Source organism: Lissotriton helveticus, chromosome 7 (assembly GCF_964261635.1).
Source record: "Lissotriton helveticus chromosome 7, aLisHel1.1, whole genome shotgun sequence".
Lineage (NCBI taxonomy): Eukaryota > Metazoa > Chordata > Amphibia > Caudata > Salamandridae > Lissotriton > Lissotriton helveticus.
The window spans coordinates 752960658-752974216 of NC_136068.1; positions in this window are offsets into that span (position 1 = coordinate 752960658).

Sequence of the window (13559 nt, forward strand, 5' to 3'; positions counted from 1 at the left end):
AACAGATATTTTCTTTGGTTTGGCAATATGTGGAACTGAAAAGGAGAGCAAGAGAATTCAAGGAATAAGGATTCATCAACTTTTCTGGTTTGTTATTTTGAACTATTATTTTATCTTTTTATATTAATTTTTGTTTTGGTTTGTTATTTTATTAACTTATGTTTCCTTCTAGGTACGTTGTATCATTCTATATCTTCATTGTGTTTATTTCTCATCAATATGGGTGATCAATCGATGTCTGCTCCTCCAAGTTTTCTTCCTACTCCAGGTGAGCCGGCCATTCCTTGGTAAGATTGGAAAAAATAATTTCTGACTTCTATTTTAGCTACAAGAGCGGATAAATATGGACTCATACGGAAGCAAGCTATATTACTTCATCATCTTGGAGTTGAGGGGCGTCGACTATATGAGACTCTCCCTGAGATTTCTCTGGGAATGGGAGAAGGGCAACCGATTAATCTCTATGAAATGTCAATGAAAATGTTAGAGCTACGTTTCCCTACTAAGGTGAATGTGGTCCTAGAGAGACATACATTTTTTTGTCGCAAAATTTATGAATAAATTGGTACCTATGTTGCTGCATTAAGGGGTCTGTCACTTACATGTCAATTTGAAAATTTAGCAGATTCTCTTATTCGAGACCAAATTGTAAGGTGTACTAACAATAAGAGAATACAAGAGAAATTACTCATTAAAGATCTATGTGGATTAAGGAAATTGAACCAAAGATCAAACTAGTAAAAGTTGTGAAGTGAAAGCCTATATTGAGGAAACTAAAATAGTTAAACAAGCAGGGAAATATCCTATAAAAAATCCTGTCAAATCTGACCGATCTGTTGGTAGTAATAATATGTAAAAATTTGACATGAGAATTATTAAATGTTACAGTTGTGGGACACCAGGTCACATCGCTTCTAGTCCCAAATGTGCGTCGAGGAATGCATTATGTAGAATTTGTGGGAAAAGGGGACATCTTGCCAAGGCATGTAGGACTAAGATTCAATCAGGACAAACTCAACCAGATTAGGTACATGAAGTGAGTAATGTTTCTGATAATATGCGTGAACTTAAGTTGTGTGTTGATGGTTACAGCGACTCTACTGAGTACGATCAAATGTACAGAAATGATTTAGAATCACATTGTGACCATTCAATCCTAAACTGTGACATAGTTAGAGATAGCACTTCCTTATTGACCAAACCTCATTGCATCATAAAATTAGACTCAAATTATTTTAATATGCTTGTAGACTCAGGGAGTCTGTACACTTTGTTATCCATGGAAATGTATTGTGAAATATGGAAAGGTAAAAGTGATATTAATTCATGGAGTAAACCTGACATCAAAGCTGTCGTGTATGGTGGAAAAACTATTGATATCATTGGACTCAAATGGATGATAATGGTTTTTAAAGGAAGAAAGTATATGGAAGGGTGTATTTAACTAAACAAGGTTCCAATTTGTTAGGTTGGCGCCATCAAAGGGATTTAAATATTATCCTTAACCCTAATGCTGAGGAACCTGTTATGTCTACTGTTGTTCATGATATTAATTCTATTTATCAAAATGATTTGTTTGAAAGTTTCTCAAGAGTATGTTCTGATGATCTAGGAAAATTGAAAAATTTCTGTTCCAGTGGTGCACAAAGTTAGGAATTTACCTTATTTAATGAGAGAGCCATTGCAATGTGAACTTAAAAAACTTCTAGCTCAAGGAATTATTGAACCAATTGAAGCCTCCGATTGGTTGGCTCCAATTGTCGTAGCGCCCAAGGATGGTAATAAAATCGGTTTGTGTGTGGATTTACGCGATTTAAACAGAAATATTTGGGTGGATAGGCAACCTTTGCCAAATATTCCAGAAATGTTAACAGCTATGGGTGGGGGTACTGTTTTCAGTGTGATTGATATGTCTTCAGCGTATCATCAAATAGATTTGGAAAGTGGATTGAGACATCTCACCTCTTTTGTTACGCTGCTAGGGGCATTTCGATATTGTAGGATGCCTTTTGGCTTACCAGCCGCCTCTGCAGTATTCCAGAGGGTGATGGAAAGAATTTTTGGAGACATAAACGATGTTTTATGTTTTCAAGAGGATGTCTTGATTGTGGGGAAAGATAGCGTGCACCATTATATCATTCTAGATGAGGTATTAAAAAGGATGGATGACAATGGACTGACTATAAAGAAATAAAAATGTCAGTTAAAAAAGGATAGTGTCACATACCTTGGATATGAAATTTGCAAAGATGGTATTAAACCTACAAAATGTATCATTACTGCAGTTAGAGACTCTCCCACTCCAAAAAATAAAGATCAACTAATGTCGTTTTTAGGGCTTGCTGAATATTGCTCAAAATTTGTGAAAGGTTTTACAAAAATTGTTGAACCACTGAGATTGCAGTTGAAGAAAGGAGTTATTTTTACTTGGAATGGAACTTGTGATAAGGCATTCAACAATATAAAAAGAAGTATCATTAGTGCTCCTAGTCTTGGCCATTTTAATGTTAAGGATAAGACTTTTGTTACTACTGATGCAAGTGCAGTAGGGATTGGAGCTGTTTTGAATCAGTTGAGTAATGGTGAGGAAAAGATCATTGGGTTTGCTTCTAGGAGACAGAGAAGGAAGCCTTAGCGTGTTGTTGGGGAATCAAGCACTTTAAGTATATTGTATGGGGTCTTCCTTTTAATGTACGAACTGATCACAAACCATTGGTTCATCTTTTGAAAGGAGGTAGGGGATCAGAAGGGAACGTTACCCCTAGAATTTCCAGATGGATTTTATCCGTACTTGATTTCAATTTTGTAGTTGAATATGTTAAAGGTCTTAGGAATGTGGTTGCAGACTATTTATCTAGATTGCCAGTCGAGAGTGTGGAAAATAACATGGATGGACTTAAAAAGGAAAGAGAGTACCCTTTGGACCCACAGGAACTGGGTAAAGTATGATCAAAGGAGAAAGTGTTCCCTGGGTTATGTTTTCTACTGGGAAATATCGTCACCACATCCACATTCTATTCCTACACCTCAATCTGTCCGGTTATCATTCATGCAGTGCTTATTAAGCGATAGTAGAACCACAAAGGCAAAATATTCCCTAAGGAGATAAATATAAAATGTTTTAATTATATTTTTTATTTTGTATTTGCATATTCTGATAAAGTCATTGTGCTTTGATTGTTGATGAGCATTAGGCACTGTATTAAGAAAGTCTTATTTTTAATTTTGATGAATTCATGTGTTTTTAATATCAATATATTTTTTTAAAATACTGTGATTTATTTCATATATATTTTGCCTTTGTGGTTCTACTATCGCTTAATAAGCACTGCATGAATGATAACCGGACTGATTGAGGTGTAGATAGGAATAGAATGTGGATGTGGTGACGATATTCCCCAGTAGAAAACATAACCCAGGGAACACTTTCTCCTTTGAAAATAACATGGATGACATGATTGATGTAGTACATGATATTAAAGGAGATGAATATGCTTTTAGCAAGGAAGAATGGGCAAATGCTATGTTAAATGATGAAATTCTGAAACACGTGATTACTTGTGTTTCACATGGGTGGCATCAAAGCATTATAGAAGATGTTAAATTCAGAAGTTTCTATCATATTGAGGGTGAACTGAGTGTATGTGAAGGAAGATTAATGAGGAGATATCAATTTGTACCACCAGTAAGTCTGAGGGGAAAAATTATAAATATTGCTCATGAGGGACACTTAGGCAGAAATATGACCAAGAGAAGGGTCCGACAGTCTTATTGGTGGCCAGGGATGGATAGAGAGATTGATGATGCAGTAAGAGAGTGTTATGCTTGTGCTCAAGCTGATAAAACAAAAGTTATAAGGCAACCTCCACTGGTGTGTGCATCTTTTCCCAAACGCCCATGGGAAAGAGGGGCAATCGATTTTCTAGGACCAATTGCTAAGCTTGGTTCTCGTAGTAAGTTTTTGATGGTCATTATTGACTACCATTCTAAATGGTTTGTGGTAGAGAGCACAGAATGTATAAATACTCAAAGAGTTGTTGATTTTATGGAAAGGGTGTTTATGAATGAAGGGATACCTAAGACATTGGTGTCAGATAATGGTGTTCAATTGGTGTCAAAGGAAATGCAAGAATTTCTTTCCAGGTTTGGCATTGGTCATGAGAGTGTTGCTCTGTTTAGGCCACAAGCTAATGGTTTGGTGGAACAAATTAACCAATTAATTATGGACAACATCCAGTTGTCCATGGCCAATGGATTGGCGTGAAGAATAAAAAAAACTAGTGTGGTCCTATAGGGTTACACCACACTCAATAACTGGAGTTTCTCCATTTATATCTTTGAAGAGACGCGAACCTGGTGTCAAAGAGGTTCCTGGTTGGTTGAAGGAGAAAGATTGTGTGTGGGTAGACAGAGCTGCCGTGGAAGATAAAGTAGATAAAATGCTATATGAATCTACCAAATATTATAATGAAAACAAAAGTGTGAAAGATCTTGAATTTGAAATGGGTGACTGGGTGACCATAAAACGTGGTGGTGTAACTACCAAAGGTGACAGCACATTTTCTGCACTGATATAAGTGAAGTTCATAAAAAGGAATTATTGTTATTTTATCTGATGGATCAGCTTGGAGTACTGGTAATATATGCAAATGTCGTGCTCCAGTGCATGTTTCTGAAAATTGATATCATTTGAAAATGAAAACAATGGAAATGTATTATATTTATTCAAATATTATTTTGGATTGTATAATGTATTAATTTGTTACAGTGTATATTAAGAAGGGAGATGTGTAGAGTTGAGTACATGTGCATGACATCATTAGAATGTTAGCTATGTTGCTAGGATGGAATGTTAGCTTTTGATTATAGGAGTTGATCTGTAGGCTGTGAAGCTGTGCTAGAGGTATCTGCATTTACTCTCTAATAAAGCAATTTAATCTTCAATAATTTGAATAGAAATTGGATCTTTACATTGATATGTTTTAATTATGGAGCATAAGGGAGTGTAACATATCAGGATTATGTTGTGTTGAAACATTTGTGAGTGGGTAGCAGTTATAGAATAGGAAAGGTTGCAGGTTGTTTGGATAGAGGAATATATAGTCACCATACGATTCCAAGTCACAAGGACACAATGCTTCCAGTTCTGGAGTTGTGTTTTAAGAATCGTTGCTTTTTAGTCTGGTATACACAATTTGTTGATTTGAACACAGTTATGAATACAAGTTCCCCAGTGCACTGTTATGGTTCCTCATAGCCTAGGAGTCAAAGAGGAAGTCCTGGTGATTTGGAGTGATTTCCTAATCTGGGAGGTGCATCTTTAGAGCTGTGCTCCCAGTGTCTAAAAGCAGGAGGATTGTAAGTGTTGAATGATGTAGGCTAGAAGCACTGTAGTAGTAGGGCTGTACATATGTCTATAGATCCCAGTAGTCTGATATCGGGTGTGCAGTAATAAGGATGAGGTTTGCTAAATCATGTTTATTCTGTATACAAGGGAAGAGCAAGTAGCATTTCATCACTACATGGACTATATTCCAATTTTCATCCCCTAGTTCGATAGTGGAACCAACCTATTTCATAGTGCATTACACAGTTGCTAACACCATTGCTAAGTAACAGAGCACAACGTACACCTTCCCCCTTTATAATAATAACACAAACAAAATAAAGCAATACAAAATTATACAAGAATTCCATTGCACGATAACAATGTGGTTAAAACATTACTTTGTTGTAAATGAGACACAACACTTGAAGATGTCCTTAATTATGTTTATTGGCAGAACATAATATCTGTGTCTGTCATGCTAGGCAACAGTCAGCTCTCTCTCCTTCTAACTCCCCACACCAGATGATCTAATTTATAGAACCTTCATCCAATCGATCTTTACAAAGTGTGAACTAAAATGCCCAAGCCCACAATATGGCACAAGTACATATTACAACACATCCCCTCCATTTCACTTAACAACAATAAGGGAAAAATAAAGAATGTAATGCAAACATAATATCATCAATAATCACATCATATTAGATATGTTAACGTTTTAAAAGTTAATACACACACCCTCTCCCTTTCACATACCAAAGTAATAAAGAGAAAAACTAATGTAATGCAATCATAATATCATATGCAATTACAACATATATCAATTTAAATGTCTTAAAAATTAATATTCATAACATAAACATAAGCAAAGACTGAACTACATACATTGCATGTAACTGCTAACACATATGTTGAAGTTGAAAAACAAACATTGTACAGTACATTCTCATAGAAAGTGACACAGCAATAAGCAATGAAACCTATTCCCATACATATTCTCCCCACCATGCTGTCGGTATGCTCACATGAGCAGTACAGGAACCAGTGCTCTGACCTGCACCAGCTGCATCATCACAAGTCTCATCACCATGATTATTCTCTTGAGATTCGTTGAAATCGCTGTCTTTAATCAACACGCACCTCTTCATCCTTTACTTATTTCAGGTGGTTTAACCACACCTCCTCCTTTCTTTTGGAATAATACCGCTCATCTAAGATTTCATGTCTGACCATTCCCTAACTAAACTCAACTTCCTCCAACTTTTATGTTTTCATAAGGTCAACGAAATTTGGAAAGACAACTACTCACAACACCAAGTCTCACTTTCACCCAATCACATACTTCAATTATTTGTTTAGTTCTTGAAGTGTCAGTAACATCCTCCTACAATTTTATCTCACTTTCACGCAACCAAAAAAGAACTAACTTAGGGGCTCATTAGGATGGCACAGTGCCCGCCACCGCCAGCCGTGCGGTGGTGGGCCCTTCACCATCTGGCTGCCAATTTCCCCCGCCTCATTACGATGGCAGGGGAATCGTTCTGCAAGCGTGGCGGGCGCTATGATCGACCACCATGCTTCTGCCACAGGCAATCGTTAAGATTGCCAGGCGGAGCGGAAAGGACATTGTATATGGTGGCAGTGCCTAGCAGGCACAGTCTGTCAGATTACAATGCTGGTACCAGCCAGCCTTTCCATGGTGATGCAACCGCCATGGAAAGGCTGGCCTTGTTTGGATTCGAGGGCCCATTGTGGGCCCTCTCTGTGTTTGGGGCGGGGGGTGTTGTACTGGGTAATTTCCCAGCACTAAGTAGCAGGCACTGCATGGTGCCTGCCACATAGTGCAGGGAAACACAGTGCATGCCATATTAACATTGCGAACGGTGCTACAGCCGGCAGCACCGTCCGCAATGTTAAAGGCCTCGGATGCGCCCGCCACAGTGGCAGGCGCATTGTAATATGTGTGGTGGGACTGCTGCATGACTGCCGGTTGATCCCAAACATCGCAACGATGGCGGGCGGACTCAGGTCTGCCCGCCATCGTAATAAGCTCCATAGTTCCTGGCTATCTACCACAGCTCAATTCAAAAGGTGTTTTCCCAGTACTTGAATTCAAAGTAATTTGATGTGCCCATAACATATCCTTGATTGCTTTTAAGCACAGCTAAGCCTGCTTTGTGCCCTACACAAAACGATTCAACCGTGCAACCTGGCCATTACGCTGAGGGCTGTAAAGAAAAGTACAAACATGATTCCCAAAAATGTCTTCATTTCAAAAGAAGTAAGTTGGAATCAGTTATACGTAATTAGCTTGGAAGGTATACCTTCCCTTCAAAATATCTCTCCCAATACAGCTAAAGTAGCTTTGGACAGGACTTAACATCAACACACTGCTGCATATTTCTCTTGTTCAGGGCAACAAAGAAATGGACCTATGAAATCTAAACATAGCTTCTCCAATACCGTTTCCACATCAGTGATTATTTGATTATGTTATGTTACCCTTAGACTGACTCACAGTCTTTTCTCTGAGTTCTTGCATACCACACACTTTTCAACCCATTGCTTGATTTGTGCATCCAAGTCTTTTGACGGTGAGGGCTAGCCCTAAATGACCCTCATGGGTTAACTGTATGAGTTTTTCTCTGACAATTGTAGAAGGTACAACATTCTCTCCTCTCATGACCGGGCCATTTCTAGCTAACAAGTACATAAATCGTTGGAACATGCACTAATGTGATGACCTAGAATTGTACGGTTGTAGCGTGCCTCAGGAGTATCAGGGTGTGATCAGGGTGTGAGTTAAAGTCAAATAGGTAACGTCTCTTAAGTAAGAGACGTCCCCCTGGGCACAGCGTGAAACCTGCCAAAAGCAGGATTTATAAATCTCAATGAAAGTTGTGAAGAAAGGATGATGATGAATTAATTATTTGTTGAACTGTCTTTATTCATACGATATTGTAGCTCCATAACAAGAATAGTTCATCTAAAGATGCATTAAGCCATCTGGTCGTTCAAATAAAGCTCCCGGGCAGTAACAGCCGTTCGTCAGGGGAAAATATCTACAAAGTGAAATGAGCAAAGATGTAATAAAGGACGCCAAGCAAACAAGGTGTTTACCCTAGAAAAAAAGTAAGTATGAACTGTGTTAAGTAAATAAAACAGTGCATATTGTGATAGCAAATGCATGCGATATTACCTTTACAGAGCTATGAATGACGGATAATCATGGTGAAATCTAGGCTCGGAAAAGTACCAAACGGTATGGGGACGATATTCTTTTTTTTACAAGAGACCCACTTACTGGGTACCAAGGCCCTCTGTCTTGCCAAGTTTGGGTACCAAACCATATACCACGCTGGGTTCACCAGGCATTCTCGGGGGACGGCCATTCTCATTCAGCGCTGTGTCCCCTTTGTACACACAAAGACCTGGCTAGATCCCGGCGGCCGTTATGTCCTACTATCAGGTACACTCTATGGGGAATGTCCTAACCTTGGTAGTATCTACGTCCCCCCCACCATTGAGCTTCACCTTTATTAAAAAATTAACTCGATTGTGGGGAAAATTATCCCACGACTTGACACTCCTGGGTGGGGACTGGAAGGACACCAAGACAGTAATGGACAGGGAATCTATGACATAATATCGACAGACAGAATATAGACATACAAAAATATCGACACAAAAATATCGACATCAAAAGTATCGGAATTCTATCTACATAAAGGTAAGTACAAAAATATCGAAATAAAATATCGTAGTACAAAAATATCGAAGTTAAAAATATTGTTTTTTTAAATGTATGAATAATAATGTTAAAATAATTTAAAAATACAAATAATTTAATAAATTATAAATATAAATATTAAAACATGTTTAAAAAATAATAACTAATACATATACATTTAAAATAAATTAAAAACTCTACATATAAATTAATATATATATTTACTCCACATATTGCAACAGTAGGAAAAGCGTTGGATAGCGTAGGGGTAAAAATTACTATTCCCACTCCAGAGAGTGCAACAGTAGAGAAAGCGTTGGATAGCGTAGGAGTAAAAATTACTATTCACACTTCAGAGTGTGCAACAGTAGGGAAAGCATTGGATAGCGTAGGGGTAACATTTTTTAATTCCCACTCCAAAGGGTGCAACAGTAGGGAAAGCGTTGGATAGCGTAGGGGTAAAAATTACTATTCCCACTCCAGAGGGTGCAACAGTAGGGAAAGCGTTGGATAGCGTAGGGGTAAAAATTACTATTCCAAATCCAAAGGGTGCAACAATAGTGAAAGCGTTGGCTAGCATGGGGGTAAAAATTACTTCTCACACTACTCCCCGTTTAACACACAACACACTACACATACAAAAAAAACACTATTAATATAAATATCAATTAATCAATTAATAACAATTAATATTATTACATTGATGTAATTATAAATTAACACATATTAAATACCAATTAATAATTAATCACCAATTCATAATTAATTAACAAGATATTTACAAAAATAAACAATATTTATTAATACATTATTCATAATTCATATTATGAAATAATTAAAAAAAACGAATTACCAATTAATTAGCAATTAATTAACAATAAATACCAATAAATAAATACAATCTCTTTAATTAATTTAATTTAATGATGTCACACCCTATTCCCCTATAAACACACAACCCACTACACATAAACTAATCACATAAAAAATGTAATTGTCATTTAATCACTTAATAATAATTAATTACCAATTAATTATTAATTAACAATAACAAAAAATTAACAATATTACTACATTAACTCTAATTAATGTAAATAACTAATTAATAATAATTAATTACCAATTAATTATTAATTAACAATAACAAAAAATAATAAACATTACTACATTAACTCTAATTAATTTAATTAACTAATTAATAATAATTAATTACCAATTAATTATTAACAATAACAAAAAATAATAAACATTACTACATTAACTCTAATTAATTTAATTAAATAATTAATGATAAGTAATTACCAATTAAATATTAATTAACAATAACAAAAAATAATAAATATTACTACATTAACTCTAATTAATTTAATTAACTAATAATAATAATTACCAATTAATTATTAATTAATAATTATTTACTAATATAAAATATTGAAAAAAATATTAAGTAATTAATTATAATTAAATTACTTCCCACCCTATTCCCCTATAAACCCACAACCCGCTCTGATACTAAAACGCAAAATTACTAATTTCTAAAAATACATTAAAAAACATGTTTAACAAACATATAAACAACATAATAAAATACCTAACACTAAACAAAATTTCGATATTAGTAACATACATACCTTAATATCGATATCGATATTCTGTCAATCGATATTATTGCACATCGATATTCTATACCATCGAAATTAAAACATCGATCTACACAGAAGTCAAGAGAACCGTCAGCTTTCTTTGTGATCACAGCCAGGGACAAGCATTGCTTCGCATCCACTGGTTCAATGATCTGATTCTTAATCATTTGATCCAGAATAGGTTTTACTTCCTTACGAGCAGCCAACGGTACTTTTCCTACGGTGAGTATCACTGGAATAGCATTTTATTTTAAGATTATTTTATGCTGAAAGTTTTTTGCTTCTCCTACTCTATCTTTAAATACTTAACCCATTTCTTTGAGCAATCCATCTCATTCTCCATCATCATCTACAGAGACTTGATCTGTAACACACAGGTTTACAATTATGTGTAGGTCATACTGGTGGGACCAACCTAATATTGGAGGACCATCAGCTGCCACATTGACTTTTCCTTTTGTAATGCATTGTTTAAATCTGATATCTGCAATGAAAAACCATAGTACATTAATAACAGCTCCCTGATATCCCTTTAAATTTACATCAGACACCTTCAATGTTTCCTTAAGCCAAACTGCATCAAACATTTGTTTGGGAATTGCAGTGTACAAGGACCCTGAGTCGACCATCAAGATAACTTCTCTATTATTAATTTTGAACTCAGCCTTAGGGTGTACCTTTCTGCATCCCTGTTTATGTTTTTGTTCATTAATGACCAATACTCTATGATCCACACAATCCTAAGCCTTTTCCAGATCTGAAATTTTTTGTTAGGTGCCCTGCAGACTCGTGCAAAATGAATTACCCTTTCTTCTGCAAAGACGACACTCTTTGTCAGTAGCAAAACAAACCTTTGAATTACCTATGTGCAAATAACTGCCACATCTGTAGCACAAACGAGTTACCAGGACTTTCTTCACATTGTGTAATGAGTTAGACTTCCCTGTTGGCACCTTTCTCATTCCATTTATTTTGATTGGTATTTGAGCCAAAAATTTATTACTGCATTGACCAATTCCTATTCATTATCAACTACAGTCTCAGAAGATTTAAAACTTGTGACATCTTGTTACAACATGGTTTTGGCAAAACGGTTTTGCAGTCATAGTTTAGCTTCTTTGTAAACTTCTTCTAACTGATCTAATGGATCACCATTCTCTTCACTTCCGTCTGGCAAGTATTTGAATACATGTTATCAGCTGTGGCACTGCGGCCAGGGGACGGAATCTGGGGATTACGGTTTGATCCCCGGTGCCAGTGGCAGTTTACTTAATCTTCACGACGGCCCCCAGCGCCTAGAAACCCTTACGGGTGTTTGTTCGCGCTTTACAAATGTGGATTATTATTATTATTCAGAGCCTAAAACCCCCACTAAAATTGCTTTCTTGCGAGTTAGTGGAACATTTGTGACGCCCAGTGCCAAAATATAATTTTCAAATATTCCAGTCCAATCCTCTCCTTCAATGGGCAGATCACCTTGCTGCTTAAGAAAAGGAGGAAGCGCAGTAAAGGAGTGGCTTACATTCTTGTTGCAGAAAAATTACTGAAGAACAGCACAAACAAACTAAATAATAACCACTAGATGGCACTGTTACTTTAAGACAACCGTAAAGCTCGGGAGCCTGAACCACTCTTGAAACAGCTCCCTCTTTGCACTAGTCAAATGAGCCCTGTACACAGCTCGATGTTTGTAAGAATTTTAAGTGGAAACGTGCATCAGTTTAAAGTGGTAAGAAATCTTTTGACAAATTCCAACCTTGGGCACAGTGCCAATAATAAATGAGTAGGTTTTTTCCTTTATTTAACTTGAAGATAGATATCCTCTCCGAACTTGGTTTAGAGCAGAGCCCAGGCTTCACACTGTAAACCTCCAGAGACAGAGTTCCTCCTTACACAGTTCTGCGCATGAAACAAAACAATAACATCTGAAGTCTGCCAGTTCTTCTCAATCATCTGACAATCGACCGGATGAACACTCTCTCACCTGGGCTTTCCAAAATTGTAAGTTTCAATGAACAGGTGCTAAATGAATGGAGCACGATCCTCACACACTCATGCACTTCCACGAATGAGTGCACACTCTCAAACCAACTTTCCAACATAGGACAGTAAATGAAGGCCAGGAATGCTTCACTTACTAGCATAAATTCGTGTTGTGAAGAAATAACTTTGCTGTTCCAATAGTCGACACAGCAGGGTGAAACAGGTCATTCTGCCAATTTCACCATGCATATACCAGGGGCCCAGTCATCACCCCATCCTCATCATCAAAGAAAGTGTTGTACATGCGATACAATACTTGCAGATCTCCTAATTATATTTATTGGCGGAACTTAATACCTATGTCCATCACACCAGGCAACTATCAACTCTCTCCTGTTCTAACTCCCCACATCTGATGACCTAGTATAAAGTATAAGTATAAAGTATTTTATTGTGATGATTATTTAAAATCTTACAACATAGCGCATATAAAAAAGACTTTTAAAAATATATGTTACAGCATAAAATCGCCTAAAATTATCATTGCAGGACCTTTACAGACAATTAAGTTTTACAGTAGTAACGTCTTCTAGTTTCTTTTTAACCAGCAGCAGGAACTTTACGAAGAATGCGTTAAGAGCAATATCGTTTGGGTCCATACACTTAATCACTGCCTGCCTGCATGTCCGTATGCCTCGTGATTTTAAAGGAAACATCTGATGACCTCATCTATAGAACCTACACCCAATCGATGGCATGCACAGCGTTCTTTACAAAGTTAGAACAACTAAAATGCCCAAGCCCACAATCTGGCACAAGTCAATATTACAAGAAACTTGAAATACACTGCACAACACTACACTGTGTTATAGCT